We start from the raw sequence: 19420 nt of genomic DNA on the forward strand, positions 1-19420 counted from the left end.
TCACTTTCCAATTCTTTGCCACTACAAAAAAAGAGCTGCTATGAAAATTTTGGAATATTTAGGGCTTTTTCCATTTTTTACACTTTTTTCCTGGATATAGTCCTGGAATTGGAATTGAAGTGTTTTATTGCTCTTTGTTCCTCCAGGAAGGTTGAATACATACACAAGTCCACCAACAATGCATCAGTGTCCCAATCCTCCCACAACCTCTGCAATATTGATCTTCCCTTTTTCTCATCTGGGCTAATCTAATAGATGTGAGATGATACCTCATTGCTGTCTTAATTTGCATTTTTCTAATCAATAGTGATTTGGAATATTTTTTCATATGATTATATATAGCTTTAATTTCTTCATTTGAAAACTGTCTGTTCATATCCTTTGGCCATTTATCAATTGGATAATGACGTGCAAACATAAATTTGATGCAATTCTCTATATATTTTAGATGAGACCTTTAGCAGAATGTTTAATTGTGGATTGTTTCCCAGCTTCCGCTTTTCTTCTAATTTTGGCAGCATTGATTTTATTAATGCAAAATCTTTTTAATTTAATATAGTCAAAATCATTTATTTTGTAGTTTATAGTTGCTATAATTCTTGTTTGGTCATAAATTTATCCCTTTTCCATAGAGCAGATAGATAGATAGAATATTTCTGTTCTATTGATTTATCTATGATATTGCTCTTTAAATAAAGGTCATTTTGACCTTATTTTGGTATAGGGTGTGAGATATGGATCTATGCCTAGTTTTTGCCATACTATTTTCCAGTTTACCCAACAATTTTTGTCAAAGAGTAACTTCTTATTCCAGAGGCTGATGTCTTTGGGTTTGTCAAATAGCAGATTGCTGTAGTCATTTACTGTGTTTTCTTTTGAATTTCTCCTAAACCACTTTATTTCTTAACCAGGACTGGGCAGTTTTGATGACTGTTGCTTTATAGTGTAGTTTTAGATCTGGCAGAGCTAGGCCAACTTCCTTTAGATTTTTTTTTTCATCAGTTCCTTTGCTATTCTTTCCCTTTTGTTAATCCAGATGAATTTAGTTACTATTTTTTCTAGCTCAGTAAAGTCTTCATTTGGTAGTTTGGTTGGTATGGCACTGAATAATTAAATTAAATCACTCAAATTTAGTATGCAAATTATGGTAGAATTGTCATTTTTATTATAATATCTCAACTTAACCATGAGCATGTGACATTTTCCCAATTATTTAGATCTGACTTTATTTGAGTGAGGAGAGCTTTATAATTGTGTTCATACAATTTCTGGATTTGTCCTGGGAGGTAGATTCCCAAGTATTTAGCTGTGTGACCATGCGCAAATCACTTATCCTCTAATTGACTCAGTTTCCTTAACATTAAAATAGTTCCAGCACTATCTCACAATATTCTAGGTAAAAGTGAGATGTTTTCAATGTCCTTAGTACAGTGGCACATAGTAGGTGCTAAATAGGTCTTTATTCCCTTCCTCTTAATTCTTAAAGTGTAAGCATTAGTATCATGCTTCAGAATATGAAGAGTACTATCTGCCTGTTCTTTTTAGTATGCTTTCTGATAGTAAAGTGACAGAAGACTGGGGTAAGAAAAAGAGTGTCATACTAAGCAATAAATGCTAATTTTTATTTTTTGGTGATTTCAGTATTTCACCGACTATTATCTATAGTCTCTCAAAAGCTAATTATAAAATGTAACTGTCATCACATTATATACAGAATACAAACTAGTCAAGAACAAAGTTATTTACTCCCAGACACTACCATCCAATTTGCAAATATATAACAAGTTTCTGTCCTTTCACATCTGAATAAGTAGATTATAGACTGAAAGAATCACTTCCCAGTGAGAGATTTAATTAAGCCTAGAAGTTATCAGTTTTCCTAGCAACAACCAGAATTACACTATTATTTAACAGATAGTTAAAAATAATGTAAATTACATCTTATAAATAGTTTAGATAATGAGAAAAATAATAACATTCTGAAGATTTCTACAGTGGCATGGTTTAAATCATTTTAAATACTTTAGGAATGTTGAAAGGTATAAGGAAGCAAAATAACAAAAGTCATTAAAATGTATATTAAATTAATTTAAAGGCAATATTCTGAAATAAATACCCCAAGAACAAATGTATTTAAAGCTAATGTTAAAACTCTATCATCATCACCATCATCATCATTATCCCATCATCCTTTACTTGGCCTCTGCCTCTATTCAACATTTATGAACATGACATATATACAATGATAAACAGAATTAGAATTTCTTTCTACTGTGCTTCATTTTTTTAAGACTGGTTTTCTAATTCTCTTAAGAATATACTAGGGGTGGCTAGGTGACACAGTAGATAGAGCAACGACCCTGAAGTCAGGAGTACCTGAGTTCAAATCTGGCCTCAGACACTGGATAATTACCTAGCTGTGTGGCCTTGGACAAGCAACTTAACCCCATTGCCTTGCAAAAAAAAAAAAAAATATATATACTGGAAGGTGAAAAGGTGAAGACACATAAATAAGTAACATTGATCTCTCTCAGTCCTATTTATTGCCCATAATGCCAATATATAATCCTACCTCTCCCAGACCTGTCTCCCAAATCCTACTCCTCAGGCATATTTCTATCAAGGCTTCATGAATCACCTCTGGCAGTTAAGTGAATGGGTGCATGAACTTCTCATGAATAACTCTCCTTGTCTTGGTATTAAATACACAATCAGAGGATTATATTGATATAAAAAATGAGCCATACTTGATGAGGTTTTGGCTTACAAAGAGTTTATTTAATAAAACAAAGAGATAAAAATTTGTGATTTCAAGGTGACCCTAAGTAGCAGCTCCATGTTTCTCATAACCTGAGATGTGGGATGTCATACCAGGGATTGCTCTACAAAGTGGGATTTTTGCATTAGCATTGAGGAAGCAATCATTTTGACAGGGGATTGTGGATTAACTAAACCAAGGGGAATTTGACTGAATTTCATGATGATCAAGTTTGTGATGGCTGTACTCCTACCTTCCAAGGATCTGTTTATGCTGGGAAATCTACTCTCTTCCTTTGATACCTAGTCTATTTTAGAGATTAACTAGCTATATAACCCTGAATAAAGAGTAGCTAGGTGACACAACAGATAGAGCATCAAGTCTGGAATCAGAAAGACTCAACTTCCTAAGTTCAATAACTAGTTGTATGTCCCTGGGAAATCACTTAATCCTCTTTGCCTGACTTTGTTCCTCTATAACATGAGCTGGAGAAGGAAATGACAAACCACCCCAGTATCTTTACCAAGAAAAGCTGAATTGAAGAATTGAACATGAATGATTGAAATGATTGAAAAACAACAAAAATCCAAGCATGTCTCTCATGCCCAGTTTCTACTTGTTAAATGAAAATAATATTACCTATTTCACAGAGCTGTTGCAAAGATGGAATAATAAGATATGTGAAAAACAATTTGATAGAAAAAGAGAGACTGGGAAAGAAACATGGAGAGGCAGACAAAGAGACAAATAAACAAGCAGAGAAATAGAAACAGAAAGATAGAGACAGAGATAGAGACAGAGAAATCGAGACAGAAATTAAGACAATCTACTAAAGAACAAAGGAGGAGATAGATCAAAGGTCCATATGTACAAGGTTTAATCCAGCTAAAGTAAAGGTACAACAAATTAGTGATTGTGGGAGAAAGAAGAGACAGGAAGATTATGTGAAATTTTTCTGAGATATAATGGGAGAGGAGCAAATAGTCTAGAATTCAAAAAAGTAAGAGGACATATCTTCATCTTAGAGGATAAGGAGACGAAATTGTGGGTGAAGTGAGGAAAGAAAATGGTTTTGAATTCTTTTTTGTAGGGAGTGATGATAAAGGGAGAAAATGATTGTCTTGCTATAGTGAGGGCAGAGTTGAAATTATAAGGATTTTTCTAGCTTCTTATTTGTATCATACTTTCATCTAATTTAATACTGATTTTGGTCATTTATCTAACTATCTGATTATATGACAGTAGAAAGAGTGAATTCTAAAATGTCTCAGGCCTAAGTTCTCAATCTTATCCAATTTTTTAAAGAAATAGTAAGTATCATTTGGGGGGGAGATGCTGTTCAACACTAAGCACACCTAACCCCTCCCAAATGCTTAATTGAAATTTTTATTGATATCTAAGAATAAATCATTCAATAATTATATAAATCTTTATTTTTTCCATAAATCTTCAAATGTAGGTTTCCCCCATCCTGTTCATTGATTACTTCCTTGTAATCACTTATTTTGAATGCATTTGCATAATTCAGGACACATAGAAAGTTTTTTTTAATAAATTTGTCACTTTCAAGTATATTATTTGACGATTAATATATACAATTTTATAAAAATATTTTTAAAACCTGAATTAGAACCAGGTAGTATATTTAAACTAGAAATCTATCTCTCTTTGATTCATTTAATATTCTCTAAATTTTCTTTGTTTACTTTTGAAAACTACATGGAGTAGAAAATTCCACTTTCCAAGTGGCATAAGGAAGTAATTTCTAAAAGCTCTGATCTTGCTCTTATGCCTGACATTTTGAAGGCCTCACAGTAGATACATCAGTTCTTGTAAGGGACATTTGACAGGGCTTGACTATCTTAATGGCAGTGACAGTCTTAAAAACATGACTTGCTGAAAACTTCCATGAATTAATGCATCAAGCGCTGAATATAGATAGTAAAAGAGTTCTAAATTTTAAATGAACCTAATACAGCAAATGCTTGTTTGAACATTGTAAAGAAATGACCTTTAATTTACATTTTTATATCCTTCCCAAGTAAATTTGGGGATATATGCTCCACCTGACAAAATGTCAGTTGCCTATATCTCAGGCTGATTTCATCAATAAAACTTCTAAAATTGAGTGTGCCCACCAGTCTTTGACTAATATGAAAAGAAGTTGTCATGAAAATGACATTGGACACAGATCAACTGAGACTAGAAGAGTAGTGGTTCAAGAAAGAAGGAAGAATTTTCAAAAAGATTTGCCTTTCTTGGACCAGAAGTGTTCAGAACTTCTAGCCTAGCCATTAACTAGCTGTATCAGAAAACACATATTAGCAAATAGAGACTCATCTCGGAAGGTGAATGGAAAATTAGAATTGAAAATAAATTGCAAAACTTTTGTTTGACCCCTTGTGCTACACATCCCAGAGGTACAAAAATGACCTGGATGATTATTCTTTAATCATTTGGGTCATCATTTAGGGAAAAATAGAAAAGGGGTAGGATTGAGAATTCCTAGGTTTGCAACATGCCTATATAGTTGAATCACCTACATACCATAATTTGAGCTTTAGTTTTTACTTTTTGAATTGTGCTATGCAAATATATATCAATTTATGACTGAAATATTTGGAACTTTTTACACAGTTTCTAACAGGTGAAGAGGTAAGGTACAATGAAAAAAAACCCTTAAATTCCAAGTAACTAAACCAAAACTCTTTATCTTTACTGCAAAAAATATTATCCCTCTTCCCTGTTGATGTCTCCCACTCCTATAGCCAGGCAAAACAATTTCTGCATTTGCAATGTCTAGAAAAACTATATAGGTATACTTCTGTGATATTTTGGGTTCAGTTTCAAACCCAAGTAATAAAGTGGATATCAAGATAAAATCAGCCACATATATTTTGTTTCTCAATATATATATATATATATATATATATATATATATATATATATATATATATATATGAAAGTATGTTTATACTATATTGTAGTCTATGGCTGTCCAACCTTACTTTTATAAGGTTTTATCGAAACAATAAACAATATATTTTGATTTGCCATTGTAGTGAGAGCTCTGGGATAGCTCAAATTCATTTACTAAAGCATTTAGTAAACCCATAGGCAGTTCACATAAAATTACCCTAAGAGCCATTTGAAGTCCAATGGTCACATTTTGGACAACCCTGCTCTAGTCTGCAAAGTGTGAAATAATATTTTGTCTATAAAATATATAGACCTTAATTTAAAAATATTTTATTGCTAACCACATCTGAACCTTGAGCAAGTTCCAATCATTTTTGCTGATGGAGTGTCTTGCCTTGATTTTGAAAGTGCTGAGTGATCAAGGCGGCGGTTGCTAAAATTTGATGTAGCTGTTGCAATTTTAAAAACTAAGATAATAACGAAGTTTACCACATCAGTTGAATCTTCTTTTCTTGAAAGATTTCTCTTGTTAAGCTATTAGATAGCATTTCACCTGCAGTAGAACTTTAGAAATTAAAATTAATCCTTTCAAACCCTGCCACTGATTTATCAACTGTGTGCAATATTTTTCAATATTGTTATATCTGAAGGAATAAAAAAGCCTGAGAAAAGGTGGAAAAACGGGGAGATGATCAATTGGTTGAGCAGTCAGAATATGCACAGCATATATTGATCAACTTTGCCATCTTATGGGGCATAGTAAGAGGCACATTAAAACAATTATAATAGAAACATAAAAGATAACTGATGATAGATTAACATAACATATAGATAATAAAAATGAAAAAATTGCAATATAGCAAGAATTACTAAAATGTGACAGAGTGAGCACATACTATTGGAAAAAAGGTGCTGATAGACTGTCTCAATTCAGGGTTACCATAAACCTGCAATTGGTTAAAAAAAGAAAAGAAGAAAAGGAAAAAGTGACATATGTAAAATAAAGTAAAACAGAATAAAATTATATATATATATATATGTATATATATATACATATATATATATACATATATATATATATATATACATATATATATATATATATGCAGGTAACTCAATCTGCTTCCTTAATCCTTAGTTCATCACTCTCTTATCAGGAGGTAGTAGCATGTTTCATCATGGCTTCCAGAATTATATTCAGTCATTGAGTTTATCAGAGTTCTAAATAGTCTTTCAGAATTGTTTTGTATTACATTAATGTTTTTGCATAAATTGTGCTCCTGGTTCTTTTAATTTTATTCTATAACAATTCATTAAAATAACTTTCAGTGTTTCTCAAAAACACTGCATTCAAAAGTTATTGGAGCATAAAAGTATTACATTATATTCATATAATATAACTTGCTCAGTTATTCCCCCATTTGATGGTCATGACATCAGTTGTCATTTCTTTGCCCCTACAAAAAGGACTGCTATAAATAGTTTAGTACATTTTCAGTTTGTTTATTTTAGGAATAAGCAATCCCTTAATCAAACTCCTTCCTCTTCTAAATTTTCCCTCTTATTTTCTTGCTCAGTGAAATGTATCTCTGTACCCAACTGTCCTTATGTGAGATAATTTTCCCTATGCTTCTTCTTCCCTTATCGCCATCCCCCATCATTAATTTATTTATTTTACCTCTTTTCCATTCTTCTCTTATCATAAAAATAGAACAGAAAAATTGCCAAACTATCTGTATTATTAGATTCAAATTACCTTTGAAAGATTATATATGTTTTATGTGTATCATGTCATATTAAAATATAAAAGCTTCATACTTTTATATTTTATGAGTGTACATCCAGATTTAATATTTTGTTTTTTCTCTTTACTTTTGTGGTTCACATTTCAAAGTTTTCATGCAGCTTTTTTCTTTTCGTTGGGGATAATTGGAAGTGCTCTATTCAATTGGAGGTCCATTTTATTTTCCTGTAAGATTAGACTGAATTTTTAATCAGGTTATTCCCAGCTGTAAGCCTATATCACTGACCTTCTGGAATATATTCTAATCTCTCAATGAAAGGCAATTTAATTATATGCTACTCTCACTGTTCCCCCTTAGTACTTGAATTCTTGAAAAAAAAAATTCTTTTTCTGGTAAGCCATAGATTTTGACTATACTATTCCTAGGGATATTTCATTCATTTTGTCAGGAGGTGACAAGTAGATTCATTTAATTTTTACTTTGCTCTTTGGTTCTAAGAGATCTAGATCTCTTTTTTTCCTTTTAGAATTTCTTGAAATATAAGGTCTATATTTTTGGTTGATGTTTTCAGGTTTTCTGATTATGCTTAAATTATCTCTCTTCAATATTTTTAATGGTTCAATTGTTTTTATGATAAATCTTAAGCCATGTTATTTTTTTCTCACTTTTGACTATATTTTGATATTTCTATGTATTTGTTAGCTTCTATTTTGTCCATTCTAATTTTCAGGGAGTTTGTTTCTTGAGTAAAATACAGTACCTCTTAATTTGCTTGATTAAGCTGTTAATTCTCTTTTCCGGTCTTTGTTCCAGATCTCACAATTCTTTTCTAATTGTTTTCCTTCTATTTCTCTCATTTTATTTATTAAAAATAAGATTTATCATTCCAGCCCTCATCTCTATACATTTCCCCAGTTTTATCTCATGCCTAAATTGCTACCCTCCTACCCAACACACAACTTTTTCTCCTGGATTCTCTGGCTTCTTTCTTTTTTTATCTCCTTAGGTGCTACTGTTTCCCATTTAAAATTTTACTTTATAATTTTATCTTTATGCTATGTGTTCCTATTTTATTTTTACTTATATGTATAAATGTAGCCTCCCTAAAAGACTGGAAGTTCCTTGAGGATACAAACTCTTTAACTGTCAACTAAGTTATTCCCACTGCTCAGGATATATTGAATTTAATAAATGAATACTGTTAGATGAACTGAAGACAGCTATTATTCATCTTAATGTAATTATTGTCTTATTCTATGTCTTCTCATAACAAAAATTTTCCAGAAATAGTACAAGTGGTCATTCTGACTTTCATATCTTCTATTTAATAGAAAATTTGAATCAATTGCATTTTTTTACAAGGCAAACAGGGTTAAGTGGCTTGCCTGAGGCCACACAGCTAGGTAATTATTAAGTGTCTGAGACTGGATTTGAACCCAGGTACTCCTGACTCCAGGGCCAGTGCTTTATCCACTACGCCACCTAGCTGCCCCTCAAATGCATTTTAAGAACAAGATTAAATACTTGATTACAAGCAGACATAGACAACAAAACTAATAATGAGGGACCTCAACCTCCCTCTCTCAGAACTAGTTAAATCTAACCATAAAATAAATAAGAAGAAAGTTAAGAAAGTGAATAAAATCTCAGAAAATTTAGATATGATAGACCTCTAGAGAAAAACAATGAGAATAGAAAAGGATAGACTAGAGTAGAATTCAGAAAGGTAGAAAATAAATGCATAGTTTTCTAATCATGATGCAATAAAAAATAAATGTAATAAAGGTTTGTGGAAAGATAAACCAAAAATTAATTTGAAAACTAAAGAGTTTAATTTCAAAGAATGAATAGATCAAACAACAAATCATGAAAAATATTCAAAAATTACTTTCAAGAAAATGATAACAATGAGACATCATACTAAAATTTATGGAATGCAGCCCAAATCAGTTTTTAGGGGAAATTATTATCTCTAAATGCTGATATAAATTAAGTAGATAAAGAGGAGATTAATGAATTTGGCATTCAACTAAAAAAGCTAGAAAAAGAACAAATTAAAAATCCCCAATTAAATACCAAGTTAGAAATTCTGAAAATTAAAGGAGAGAATAGTAAAATTGAAAGCAAGAAAACCATTGATTTATTAAGTAAAACTAGAAATAGGTATTATGAAAAAAATGATATAGACAAACCTTTTAATCTGATTTTTTTAAAAAGAGAATAATCAAATTACAAGTATCGAAAATGAAAAGGGTAAACTAACCATAAGTGAGGAGGAAATTAAAGAAATAATTCAGATTTCCTTTGCCAAACAGTATGCCAATACATTTGATAATTTAAGGGAAGTGGATGAATATATACAAAAGTACAATCTGCCCAGATTAATAGAAGTGGAAATAACATACTTGAATAGCCACATTTTAGAAAAAGGAATCAATAAACTTCCTAAGAAAAAAGTCTCCAGGTCCAGATGGATTTATAAGTGAAACATTTAAGGAACAATCAATTCTTATTCTACATAAAGTATCTTAAAAATAGGAGAAGAACTTCTGTCAAATTCCTTTTATTGCTGTACCCCAAGAAATGAGTCAGACCTAGCTATGAAATTTGGGAGTAGAGCTTTATTACCGATGGCTATACAGCATTATATCCTCAAAGCACATAGCACTGAGTGTTCAGAGGATAAGGTATTTATAGTATTTTGAGGGGGGTGGGAGATATCGTGAGCAAGCAGGGTACAGAAGCAGAGATAGCAGTTAGATATATATTTCCTTGTTAGACTATTACAAACATGTGGCTTAGTATAGATAAGAGGCTAGTAAAAGATGAAAAAGGGACAGGGTCTTCCTTTATGTCTTAACATGTTTCCTGTGACAAAGGGAGTTACATACCTACGGGCTTCCCACAGGACTAGGGCAAGTGGAGTTTACTATCTGGGGAAGGGGGGAGGCAGTATTGGGAGGAGGCAGGAATTTTACAGATACAGCAAAAGGATTGGATTAACAAGAGCAATTTGCAAGTCTCAGATAAATTTATGGTGTATCTTGTGAACCCCAAGGTCAACTCTTTTGAATCCTGTTAGGATGTTCCCACCTAGCCAAATTTGCATTACTGAGGACTCTCTCAGGACCCAGAAAAGTGTCAAGAATCCCCTTTACACGCACGGGTTACACAAATATTAATATTGTACTACATTATGACATCAATATGGTACTGATGTCTAAACCAGGAAGAACCCAAAAAGATAAAGAAATTTATAGACCAATCTCCCTAATGAACAATGGTGCAAAAATCTTAAATAAAATTTTAGCAAAGAGATTACAGCAAGTTATTCCTAGGATAATACACCATGATCAGACAGATTTATATCATGTAGGCAGGGATGGTTCAGTATTAGAAAATCAGTCATCATAATTGACATAATATCAGTAACTAAACCAACAGGAAATCACATGATTATTCCAATAGATGCTGAAAAAGTTTCCTATTAGAAAACACTAGAGGGGGGCAGAGGGGGCGGAACCAAGATGGCCACATGAAGGGATCAAGTCTTAGGAGCTCTCTGCTAAAAACTCATAAACTAAGGACTCTAACTAAACTTTCGAGAGACAGAACCCACAAAGGGACCCAATGAGGCAGTTCTACTCAAGGTAACCTGGAAAAGAGCAGAAAGGCTCTTCTCCCCGGGGTCGGAGGGGCGGAGGGGCGGAGGGGCAGCACGCCAGAGGGGTGGCCCACCAGAGCCAAAGAACTTCAGCCTCCCAGAGGCAGCCCCAGGGTGCTGGGAGCCGCGGCTCACAGCTGCAGGGAGTCTCCTGAGATGCACCCCGGGGAGCACCAGGCACAAAGTGGGGGAACATTGGGAGGACCTCTGCCAGAGCAAGCACATGGAGCCCAGCCCTCAGGGCACACAGCAAGCAGCTTGGTCTTTCTGCAGCCTAGACACAGAAACAGAAGCAGGCAGAGCAGGTAAGCAGGAGCCCCCAGGGCATGAGCCCATTGAGCTGAGGGAGGTGAGTGAAGAGAGACTGCAGAGCTCTGTCCTCTGCCCCTGGAACAGGACTCTGGAGCTCTGAGCACATTCAGATCCTGATCCCAGTCTAGGCCCCGCCATAGAACAACAGCCCCCCCCCCCCAACCTTGGCCCCATGGCAGAGGGGGGTGCTTATGTTCATTCACAGACCAGGAGGGAGGACAGAGCCTAACACACTAAGACCCTTGTGGGAGTGTCCCAAAAGCTCAGGAAGAACCCCGAAAAAACAGGCTTAGGCTGGGAAAATGAACAAGCAAAGAAACAAGAGGAAGACCATTGAGAAATATTTTGCAAATGAGCCCAAGAAGGATCAAAATACTCAGTCTGAAGATGAGGAAGCACAAGCTCCTGCATCTAAAGACTCCAAGAAAAACAGAAATTGGGCTCAGGCTATGATAGAGCTCAAAAAAGACTTTGAAAATCAAATGAGGGAGTTGGAAGAAAAACTGGGAAAAGAAAGGAGAGAGATGCAGGAAAAACATGAAAATGAAGTCAGCAGCTTAGTCAAGGAAATCCAAAAACACGCTAAAAACCAGCTTAGGTCAAATGAGTAAAACAGTTCAAAAAGTCATTGAGGAGAAGAATGCTTTAAAAAGCAAAATTGGCAAGATGGAAAAAGAGATAAGAAAACTCTCTGAGAAGAACAAATCCTTCAAGCAAAGAATAGAATTCAGGAAGATTGATGAATTTAACAGAAATCAGGAATCAATACTTCAAAACCAAAAAAATGAAAAATTAGAAGAAAATGAGAAATATCTCATTGAAAAAAACAACTGATAAGGAAAACAGACTTAGGAAAGATAATTTGAAAATTATTGGAATACCTGAAAGTCATGATCAGGAAAAGAGCCTTGACATCATTTTCAAAGAATTACTACAGGAAAATTGCCTTGATATTCTAGAGGCAGAGGGCAAGATAGAAATGGAGAGAATCCACCGATCCCCCCAAGAAAGAGATCCCAAAAAACCAACCCCCAGGAATATTATAGCCAAGTTCCAGAACTCCCAAGTCAAAGAGAAAATATTACAAGCAGCCAGAAGGACAGTTCAAATATCGTGGAGCTGCAGTCAGGATCACACAGGACTTAGCAGCAACTACATTGGAAGCTCGTAGGGCTTGGAAAACAACATACCGGAAGGCAAAAGAGCTTAGAATGCAGCCAAGAATGAACTACCCAGCAAGGCTGAATGTCCTCTTCCAGGGAAAAAGATGGACATTCAATGAACCAGGGGAATTTCAAAGGTTCCTTTAGGAATGGCCAGAGCTGAACAGAAGGTTTGATCTTCAGATACAGGACTCAGGTGAAGCATGGAGAGTGGAGGAGAGGGGGAAAATATGAGGGACTTAATGCGGATTAACTGCATGTATAGAAAAATGATACTGATAATATTCATATGAACCATCTCAGTTAATAGAGCAGGTAGAGGGAGCTTTTATAGTTGAAGCACAGGAGAAAGCTGAAGTCGAAGATAAAATATGGTATAAAAATGGAGTCAATAGGAAAAAAGGGAAATGGAATGGGAGAAAGAAAAAGGAGAGGGGGAATAGTCCAAGATATTTCACATAATAAGATTTTCTTTTATTACAATGAGCTATTGCAATGATATGGAAGGGGGGAGGCAAGAGGGAATGAGGGAACCTATGCTCTCATCAGAGATGGCTAGGAGAGGAAACAGCAAATATACTCAATGGGGTATAGGCAACTGGAGTAAGAAGGAGGGGGGAGCAGGGGGAAGGGGTGGGGATGTGAATAAAGAGGAGAGGATGGACCATGGGGGGACAGTGGTCAGATATGTCACATTTTCTTTTTTACTTCTTGCAAGGGGCTGGGATTGGATGGCCTGCTCAGGACCATAGGGCCAGGTGGATTCTGGGCCTAAGGGGTGGTATGGGGGCTCAGGGCTTCTTGGCCCCAGGACCAGGGATCTGTCTGCTGCGCCACTCAGCGACCCTTCAGCAGAGTCAGAGTGAAAGGAGAGAGAAAATATAGTACATGGTAGTGGAGAAATAAGAAAGGAGGGAGTTGCGATCAGCAATGGCAACGTTGGAAAAATATGGAAGTAACTTTTGTGATGGACTTATCATAAAGAATGTGATCTACTCGCTACAGAGGTGTTGTTGTTGGAACAAAGACTGAAGCACATTTTTTGTTATTATTATTTGAGGGAAGGTGCAGGGCAAGTGGGGCTGGGTGGCCTGCCTGGAGCCACATAGCAGGGTGAACTTTGGGTGTCTGGGGCCGGATTTGGACCCAGGTGCTACTGGCTCAGGGGCCAATGCTCTGTCTGCCACCATGCCACCCCTACTATTATTGCTATTTTATTTTGTTTTGGGTCTTTTTTTTCTTCTTTTTGGTTTTTGCAGGGCAGTGGGGATCGAGTGGCTTGCATGTCACATGGCTGGGTGATTGGTGGGTTTACGAGGCTGGATATGGACTCGTGTGCTCGTGGCTCCAGGGCTGGTGCTTCGTCCATTGCGCCACCTGGCCATACCTACAATTATTACTATTATTTTTTTAATTTTAATTTTTTTCTCTCCACTTTACTTTTTTCACCCAAGCAAGTCTATCTATATTCATGGGGGGAGGGGTATTTTGTTTACTTGTAAGCAAGTATAGTTGATTAATGTAAAAAAAAATTTCTACAAAATGAGAATAAAAAATAAATTAAAAAAAATAATAATAATAATAAAAAAACGGAGGCAGAGAGAGAGATACAGGGAGGAGGAGGAGGAGAAAGACAGAAAGACAGAAAGACAGAAAGATGGAAAGAAAGAAAGAAAGAAAGAAAGAAGAAAAGAAAGACAGAAAAGAAAGAAGGAAAGAAAGAAGAAAGAAAGAAAGAAAGGAAGGAAGGAAGGAAGAAAGAAAGAAAGAAAGAAAGAAAGAAAGAAAGAAAGAAAGAAAGAAAGAAAGAAAGAAAGAAAAAGAAAGAAAGAAAGAAAAAGAAAGAAAGAAAGAAAGAAAGAAAGAAAGAAAGAAAGAAAGAAAGAAAGAAAGAAAGAAAGAAAAGGGAAGGGAAGATGGACTTAAGAGTCCAATAAAAGAAAAGAAAAAAGGAGATTAATAAAGAGGAGTTCCAAGGTATGGAGTAGGAGAGAAGGAGAAACTTAAAGTAGATGGCTATTATATTCTCAGTAAAGTAAGAAGTGATGTCCTCTGCTGAGAGGAAGAGTGAAGGAGGTGTAGGAGCTTGAATTGAGAGAAAACTTGAGTCACTATGGAGGATATGATAGTTGGTCAGAGAGGAGGGGGGAAAAAGGCTTCCATTGCTCAGTTAAACATGAAATAGCATACATTTGTAATAAACCCAGTTGACTTGAACACAAGTCTTTTGTTCAGTAGTTTTTAGCAAGATTTGAAAAGTAGAAAAATTCAATGGTGAGAGTAACCTGATACTGGAGTTTTGACAAGGTATGACTAGGATGGGACAGAGATGGGCTATGATCATGACCATAAGTCATGATTTTCATTATAACACAATTCTTGTTGTTCCACTTCTTTAAATTGCCAAGAGATTCTCTATTCATCTTGATCTATTGGTGCAAAGACAGGTGATAGAAAGATAGATAGATAGATAGATAGATAGATAGATAGATAGATAGATAGATAAGATAGATTAGATAGTTTGGCTTATGTGTAAATTATCTATCTCTCCTTTTTATGTATTTTCTTCTTCTATCAGAATGTGAGCTCCTTGAGGGCAGAGACTTTCTTTATTTTTATTTATATTTGTATTCCCAGTGCTTATCACATAGCCTAGCACATAAGTTATGGTCACATAAATGTGTCTTAACAGTCTATCCTACTGAAGATTATTATGCGAGCTAATAAAATGAAGTCTTGATCTGAAATGAGATCAGGATTCCTTCCTTAAAAAAAAAAAAAGAAAACACTAGAGGGTGCAGTAGATAGAGCACTGGCCCTAGAGTCAGGCGTACTTGAGTTCAAATCTGACCTCAGACAATTAATAATTACCTAGCTGTGTGGCCTTGGGCAAGCCACTTAACCCCATTTGCCTTGCAAAAACCTAAAAAATAAAATAAAAAAAACTAGAAAAGTTTAGTAATATATGGAGTTTTCCTTAAAATAATATGTAGTATCAATCTAAAATCATCAGTAAATATTATATGTAATGGGGATAAACTCGGAGCATCCAATAAGATTAGGGTTGATACAAGGATGCCCATTATTGTCATTACTATTCAATATAGCCTTAGAAATGTTGTCTTTAGCAATAAGAGAAGAAAAAGAAACTGGAGAAATCAGATGTGGCAATGAAGAAACAAAGCTTTCACTCTTTGCAGATGATATGATGGTATACTTACAGAACCCAAGAAAATCATCTAAAAAACTCCTTGAAACAATGAACAAATTCAGCAAAGTAGCAAGCTATAAAATAAATCAACAAAAATCATCACTGTTTCTACATATACATACATACATACATATATATATACATATATATATGACCAACAAAGCTCAAGAGCAAGAGATAAGAAAGAGTAATTCCACTTAAAGAAATTATTAAATACTTGGGAATCTACCTCCCAAGGCAAGCCCTGAAACTGAATGAACACAATTACAAAACCTTTTCACACAAATAAAGTCAGATCTAAAAAACTGGAAAAATGTCAGTTGCTCATAGTTAGATTGAGCTAATATAATAAAAATGAAAATTCTATCCAAATTAAATTACTTATTCATGCCATACCAATCAAATTACCAAATTACTATTTTTCTGAGCCAGGAAAATTGTAACAAAATTCATCCAGAACAGCAAAAGGTCAAGAATGTCAAGGAGACTGATGATAGCCATCAATTCAGGAATGGCTGAACAAGTTATGGTATATGAATGTAATGGAACACTATTGTTCTGTAAGAAACCCTGAGTGGTCTGGCTCTAGAGAAGCATGGAATGAATTATCAGAAATCAGCTGAGCAAAGTTAGTGTACACACTAGCAACAACACTGACAGTTGATCAACCTTGATGGATGCAGCTCCTCTCAACACTTAAGACAATTCCTACAGCCCTAGGACTCTAGTTATGGGCAATGCTATTGCTATCCAAAAGATGAAAAACAAAACCAAAAATCTTTACAGACTCTGAATGAACACTAAGCACTCACTTTTTAAAAATTTCTCATATATTTCTTTCCTATTTTATTTCTTTCTTTCTTTCCCTTAATCCTAATTCTTTATAACAAAAATGAATAATCTGTAACCATGTTAAAGATAAATGTGTATGTGCAGTATTCACCTGACTGTTTGCTGCTGAGGTTAAGGGAATGGGAAGGCAGGGTGGAAGGAAATTTTGTAACTTAAAAATATTCAAATGCATGTGGATGAATGTTAAAAAAAAGTTTTATAACTTGCAATTAGAAAAGTAAATAAATATTTAAAAAGTTTACATACTTGGTAATATATTTATTTGTTATCTCCTGCAATCGCTCTGGTTTGGGTCTGGCATTGAATTCAAGATTCAGGTTGAATAGACATATCAACATGTAAGGCTGTGAAACAATCTCTACTAACTTTATTCTTGAACACTCAAAATTTTATAACAAAACTTATCTCAGACATGACACGTCAGAGGACAGCCAGCTGGATAGCTTTCCTGATTACATTTACAATATTTATCCTTAGAAGTCTGTAAACTTCCTTATCAGAAAGATTCCCAAACATGTCTGGTGCCACAGATGTCTTAGGTCAAGGTTCACTGGTGAGCCAACAAATCCATTTAATGAGCAAGAATACATGCATATTTCTGGTGGCAAAGGTCACCAAAAATGTGTGTAAATCACTCTTAGAAACTGGCCTTCAACAATTTGTTTATTCTTATAAAACACTAGTCATTCTTTTAAAAAATCGTTTATTTCATGGTTCAGAGAAGAAATAACACATACAATTAATAGGGTATAGAAATTTATCTTACCCTGGGGGGGGGAAGGAGAAGATGATGGGAGAAAGGAGACAATTTTTTTTTTTTGGTTTTTGAAAGGTGGTGGGTTTGGGTGGCCTGCAGGGGACCATGAGGCTGGGTGGTTGATGGGGGGTCTTAGGTGAGACTTGGGCTTGGTTCCTACTGGCTCCAGGGCTTGTGCTCTGCCCTCTGTGCCACTTGATTGCCTTATAACAATTTTGAGGTGACACAAAGTGAAAGGAACAGAGAATAGAATAAATGGGTGTTGGGAGGAATGGATGGAGGGAAATACAATTAGCAATAGCAACTATGTGAAAAAAAATGTGGAAGCAACTTCTCTGATGGACTTATGATAAAAAGTACAATCCATCCCAGAAACAGAGTTGATGGGATCTGAATACAGACTGAAATACAACTTTTTTTCTTTTTCTCTTGCTATTTTTCATGAGGTTTTTCTTTTTTTGTGAGGGAAGGGGAGATTATACTTACTCTTACAACAAGACTATTTTGGTAATATGTAAATAAATAAAGATAAATACAATAAAATATTTTTAAAAAGAGAAATTAAGAAATTTGTTCCAAGTCTTACAGCATTTAGACATAGATTCTATGACTCCAAATATAATTAAAAATTTATTAAGGGCTAAAAAATATTTTTAAATCATTTATTTCATTAAATATTTTCTAATTACCAATATTTTTTAACAGTTTTAAACTTCCAAATTTTCTTTCTGCCTCAACACCTGTCTCTTTGAGAAGGTAATTATTTTGATTTTGATTGTCTATTTGAAGTCATGCAAAACATTTCTTAATTAGCCATATTGCAAAAGCAAGTTAATTAGTACAAATATCATCAAAAAGGAATGTTTAAATCTACCTGTAGGGTTGGTTAGTTCCGTCTTTTTTAGGTTAACATTTTTCTTCAGAGGTCCTTTGAAATTGTTCAAACAGTGAATTACATAATTTCATTCTTTCATAGTTGCATCCTTACAATCTTGATGTTACTATGTACAATGTTCTCCTGGTTTTGCTCAATTCATTTTGCAAAACTCCATATCTTCCCATGTTTCTTTGACTCTATCTTATAGATTCTTTAGCTCAATAATATTCCATGACCACAATATACCATAATTTGTCCAACTTTTTCCCTTTTTGTTTGTTTTTTGTTTTTGTTAGGTATTTGGTATTAAGTGATTTGCCCAAGGTCACACAGCTAGGCAATCATTAAGTGTTTGAGGTCATATTTGAACTCAGGTCCTCCTGACTCCAGGGCCAATGCTCTATTCACTGCGCCACCTAGCTGCCCCCATTGTGGTATTTTTTTTTAATAGGTGTTATATTTTGCCAAAGCCTTTTTTACTGCATTATTGATATAATCATATGATTTTTGTTTTTATAGTTATTAATATCATCAATTATGTTGACAATTTTCCTAGTATTGATATATTAACTCACACATTTTATATATCTCACCTGATTATAGTACATACTCTTTATGTTGTATTCTTGCAATCTCCTTGCTTGTATTGCACATTTTCTGTGGTGCCTTTTTTAGCAAAATGTAGTTTTCCTTCTTAACCCTTCTAAATAGATCTATTTTGACTTTTCCTTTGTCTGGGATCATGATAAGTACTCCTGCTTTTTTTTTAAATTTTGATGAAACATTATAATTTTTTCTTTAGTCCCTTACTTTAACTCTGTGTATGTTTATTTCAAGTATGCTTCTTATAAACAACATATATTTGGATTCGGTTTTCTGTTTTTTTTTTTTTTTGTATTTCCCAGGAAATGGGGTTAAGTGACTGGCTCAAGGTCACACAGCTAGGTAATTATTAAGTGTCTGAAGCTGGATTTGAACTCAGGTCATTCTGACTCCAGGGCTAGTGCTCTATTCACTGTACCACCTAGCTGCCTCTGGATTCTGTTTTCTAATCTATTCAGCTGTCATTGTATTTTAAGGGTGAATTCATCTCATTCAAACTCATATTTATATTTGCTAACTGCCTTTCCCATAATTCTATTTCCTTTTCTTTATTATTCTC

This window comes from Macrotis lagotis, chromosome 3 (assembly GCF_037893015.1).
Source record: "Macrotis lagotis isolate mMagLag1 chromosome 3, bilby.v1.9.chrom.fasta, whole genome shotgun sequence".
In the NCBI taxonomy this organism is placed as follows: Eukaryota; Metazoa; Chordata; class Mammalia; order Peramelemorphia; family Peramelidae; genus Macrotis; species Macrotis lagotis.